This window comes from Canis lupus, chromosome 14 (assembly GCF_011100685.1).
Source record: "Canis lupus familiaris isolate Mischka breed German Shepherd chromosome 14, alternate assembly UU_Cfam_GSD_1.0, whole genome shotgun sequence".
NCBI lineage: Eukaryota > Metazoa > Chordata > Mammalia > Carnivora > Canidae > Canis > Canis lupus.
This window is the reverse complement of record NC_049235.1, coordinates 12,776,394-12,781,880: the sequence shown is the minus strand read 5'-3', so window position 1 is coordinate 12,781,880 and position 5,487 is coordinate 12,776,394.

Here is a 5,487-nt window from a genome sequence, read left to right as displayed (position 1 = left end):
CTTTAGAAATTATTTGACTGAAGAAACACACGACTGTCAAATACATCTTTCTAAATTAAGAAAATTCACTAACTTTTATGTCGATTTAACATATTAACTTCAGAAGATTATTGCATAAATTAAAAAGAAAACCTAAATTTAACAATGTCAAAAAGTATCAAATTTTTGGGTATTTCAGCAGCCAATTTACATAATTCTGTCAATTACAATGAAAGTTTTCTTCATACTGGTTCATGTTAGAAAAATACATTAAAGCATTTTAATTGATTTTTACTATGAAGAATTTCAATTTTTACATAAATTCATGTAGTTCTACTTTTTCTTTCCTTGGAACTTCAAGTTCAACTCATTTATATGCAGTGTGATATTAGTGAGAAATTTAAATTGCACTGCCACTTTTTCCCCCATTTCTGAATGGAATTCCTTTTGTTTCATGTTTCAAGAGATCTTGAAGTGGAGTTGATAGAACAGTCTTTGTAAACTTGTTTAGAACTCAACCTATGAGGATTGGCAAAAAAAAAAAAAGATAATTTTTTATATTGTATATCTTTTCGTAGTTCTGTAGACTAAAATCATTCATTCCATTTTTATCCACACGTTTCTATATGTGTATCTAGAAATTATAGAGACTCTTTTAGAGAATTGAGCACAGACATTTTCAGAAGGTATCATGCTGTAGAATAAAATAATACAGGAAAATATGTTTGTTGTCTTAAAATTCCAATAAATTCAGATTTCGACTTAATGTAACTGGAATCCTATTTATTATTATATAAATAAATTATTTCATATTGATCTGTAACTCTTCTTGACAGATATAAGTAGTTCAAAAATATTCCACAGCCTAGGGGCCCCTTGGGGGCTCAGTTGTTTTAGCATCTGACTCTGGATTTCTGCTTAGGTCCTGGTCTTAGGGTCCTGATCTCAGGGTCAGGGTCATGAGATTAAGTCCTGTGTCGGGGCTCTGCACTAAGGGTGGAGCCTGTTAAGATTCTCTTCCTCTGCCCTTCTCTTCCCCAGCTTGCCTGCATATGCTCTCTCTCTAAATAACAAAAAAATATTCCACAGCTTTGATTTTTAGGGCTGTGAACTAAGATATGTTTATTTATTTTCCAGTAAATAGCAAATCCATTGAGACAAAACCACTCTAAAATTATTATTAGACAATATGTCTTTATACTGTATAACTAACTTGACTAAAGCTAAAGAAAAGTGCTCACAATTTTTAATACTTTGAATCAATGGATTTTTCTAATAAAATTATCTGGTGACTTAACTGAGATCTTTTACTTTTGTAAAATATCTTTTCTAGTCTTAGAATTCCCTTACAAAATTTCTGTAACTAAAATAATAATTTCTTTTACCATTTTGCTATCTAAGAATGATTTCTTTGTTTTGCAGCAACTCAGACCATTCTATATATTGCTAAAATTATAAACTCAAATTTTGTTTAAAATTATCAACAATTTTTTACATTTGATTCTGATTTCAGTAACTAATTTGATTCTTTTTTTGAATTTGGGAAGGGAGCTTATCAGATTACTTATATTTTTTGCTGAGACAAAATCTTCTAATATTATCTAATTTATTACATTTATTTTAAAGCAATAAACAGCTTCTCCCTTCTAGTCTGATATAACAAATTGCAGTTGACATTTATTGTGAACTTGTAATATACTTTCTTCTAGGTTTTTTCTTTATTGTTCCTATCATAGTACCAGTTTCTGAATCTTCTTTTAATTCTGGCATCAATAATAAGCCTATATTTTAAATGTGAAGATATGCTTATATTTATTTTTATCCTAGAAAAATAATTTATTTATATCCTAATTTAAATTATAATGAATTATTCAATTTAATTATCAAATAAACTTTACATATATATATCACTTGAACTCATGCTGACTGAATACACTATTCAAATAAACACATTGTAATATATTGCTGCATAGAAAAATATTCGAGTTATCACCTGTCCTTATGAAATCTTCTTGGTAATTTAGTTTATTAATCTTTGAACTGTGTATATAAATCGTGGTATTGAGCACATATGTTGTATCTACAGTGATTTTATGTCCCTTTGTCTAAGTATATTTACTGTGTATTTTCATTATTTCCTAAGAATGCAAGTACTCATCTACTTTTAGTAATTTTCCTGTCTGCTAAGTAAGCATAACAATATTGTTATATACCTCATAGAGTTAAATAGCATAGTGAATATAAACCACTTAGAACAGTACCAGATATAAAGAAAGTCTCCAGTGAATTTATACTTATTCGGAGAAGATGTGCATGATACATTATTAAATGAATGAAAGACTAAAAATAATGTATAGGGTATGATCTAATTTGTAATATAGATATATTATGTGCAGAAAAATATGAAAATCTATATACCAAAGTGTCAACAATAGTTATTTCTTGATGGTGGGATTAAAGGTAATTTTTTTATTTCTAATTTTTATACAATGGCCATATATTACTTACATAATAAAATAATACATTATGAAAGGGAGCATTTACAGAAAACTTTTGGAAAATTATATTTGTCTTTCCTTGTCTTCTACAAGTTTCTGTAGAGTTAGGTCTTCTAAATTTTAGAATAATAATTTAATTTGCAGGAGAAGAATTTCTTATGAGACTTGAAAAATGCTGGGCCAGTAATCTGTGGGTGGTTGGGTAGTTTAGATTTGAAACAAGTGATTTTTAAAATATGCAAAGTTGCTGTCACTTGGTGCCTTTTAGTTTATTATGACTTTTGGCCAAAAATATAGTTTTTTTGTTTTCTGATTAATACTCTCAAATAAATTTACCTTGTAGTTAGTTGGTTGATAAGAGTTGCAGTTTGATAAAATTCCAGAGAGCTTGAAAACCCAGAGAGATACTTTAAAATATTATTTTAAAGATAATTCTTTATTTAAATATAAGAGATAGTTAACTCCTCACATGATACTTTTTGGGGACCCTGAAACTTTCTCTGCCCCCTGAATTTTTTTGGTGGTGCCTTAAATTCCCTCAGCAGAGAACAGAGAATTTTATTCCAATTGGTTTTCAGGCTTGGTAGTTCCGAACTAAATTTAAAATAAGGGATAAATGGCTCACAGTAGACCCTTTTGTCATCTTAACCATTGGGAGGGATAGAAGAAGGTGAGCATAGAAGTTCCTATCAAAGCAAGAGCCAAGCATAGAAGCAGGGTGAGGTGGAGAAATGGAAGGATGCTCACGCAATACTCTTCCTAGTTCACGTTTTTTCCCAGATTCTTTCCAGTGTCTCTTCAGGCTGGGCACAAAAAGAGAGGTTTGAGAAAAAAATTTACATTGTATTCTTCAATTAACCTCTGTTTCTGCATAGGGTTTAACAAGCCACCAAACTTGTACTTTCCTGCAAACAGCTAGTCACCTTCCATAGGTCAGTGTGGTGGAGCATGGAGAATGAGGGATAGAGCTCACCACCTTCTGCTCTATTCCACAGTCTGTGTGTCATTGTTGAATCTCATTGTCTGGAGTCCTGCCTGTTTGTGATTTTTGAATAATAACAGAACATACTTGAGGTGGGATAGGAAGGTATCCCCGGAAGTTATAAGATTGGCTTGTGGGGGGAACCCTGGGTGGCGCAGAGGTTTAGCTCCTGCCTTTGGCCCGGGGCGCGATCCTGGAGACCCGGGATCGAATCCCACGTCGGGCTCCCGGTGCATGGAGCCTGCTTCTCCCTCTGCCTGTGTCTCTGCCTCTCTCTCTCTCTCTCTCTCTGTGACTATCATAAATAAATAAAAATTAAAAAAAAAAAAAAGATTGGCTTGTGGGAGGATACTGACTCAGCTAATTGCTCAGTTGGGAAATGGAGTCTATTGGAATCCTGCTCCAGACTTCACTTGTGGCTTTGAAGCACATAACAGAGTTCACAAACACAAGGTTGTAGATCACTGAAACCGAGAAAAACTCACGAGGAACATTACTTTAATACTTGTTGCATGCCTGTGGCCAGTTTACCCATAAGAGGCATCAAAATTGTAGTAGACATCCTTTGATTTTGCCTGTCACCCTTACTCTTACTTTGGTAATGGCATCCTGCCTTTCTTTTAGGAATTTTCCATCTCCAATTCAGAGGTCATGATGGACTTATTCATCACATGCACTGCATTTCCCATGTCCCTCACCACCTGATCCCACTGGCCCAAGAACCTACAGGGGATCCAAGCCAGGCCAGTCTAACTCCTGGGATTTTGAATCTTGTGTAGAGTTGGAACTGCATCATTCTGATGGCAGAGCCTCAGAGGTACTTCCTTTGACATATATACTTTCCCCTTGATATCTTTCCTCAAGCTGAGTGAGATATCCAGAGGAGTCCTGGTTCTTGTCAGAGCTTGGTGGTAACTAGTGTTCTGATTATGAGCTACTGTGGGTAGCTAATAATTCTAGTAAATTAAAAAAAGAAAGTTAATCAGAATTGTTTTTTAAATCAATGGCTTCTGAATGGATATATAACTGGCTCACTGGTAACATCTCATCTTTTAATGAAAAAACAAAACCCTCCAATCTGAAACTAGGCCAACACTCCAGCAGAATCATCAGTCCAAGCAGCTGCACAGGATGGGCAAAAGGGGAAAAGTGGAAGCATGAAATATGGCAGACAGAAGGCAGCAAAAGAGGTATATCTTTATTGAAGAAATTTTCTGAGTCTTGGAATGTAGCCAAAGATATGTTTTATAGTTGACCTATGGCTTCTCTCTGCCCAAGGGAATTGCTGTATGGGCTACTATTGATCCTGCACAGGTAATATCCTTTAAGTCCCATTGTACTACTGAATTTCTCAATTTTTTCACTTTCCTACTTGCTTTCCCTCTTTACCCTCATTCCTTTGCTTGGGCAGTTTTTCTGTATGAATTTCACTTCTCACTTTGCTCAATGAGATACCCATCTTTGGAGATTGATCTCTTCTGAGAAGCCTTTTTTTTTTGATGCAGTAATCCAATATTAACTTATATTCATTCAGTACATAGCAAAATCACTTCTGAGCATTATTTCAATAGTACGAGTTAGCTAACGGGAAGGTTTGGAGTATTCTAAGCACGTGAAACAAACAAAGCATGTGCAAAAACCTGGAGCCACGAGTGTTCCCGGATGTTTAGGAACTGGAATATATTCCTTTTTTCCTTTTTATTGGAAGTTAGTTGGTGAAGGGGTGGGTCAGATTGCTGAGAAGATGAGACTGGTAAGGCTGACAAGGGTCAGATGATAATGTTTTATAAATATCTGTTGAAGGAAGAATGAACCATGGAGGGCTTTATTTAGGTATACTATGTACTTTAGCCTCCTCATGCAGCCAGGACAGGCAGTATTAAAACAGTTTCCATCTTACTTCAAAATTCAAGTCCTGGGCAGCCCAGGTGGCTCAGCGGTTTAGCGCTGCCTTCGGCCCAGGGCCTGATCCTATAGACCCGGGATTGCGTTCCTTGTCGGGCGCCCTGCATGAAGCTTGCTTCTCCC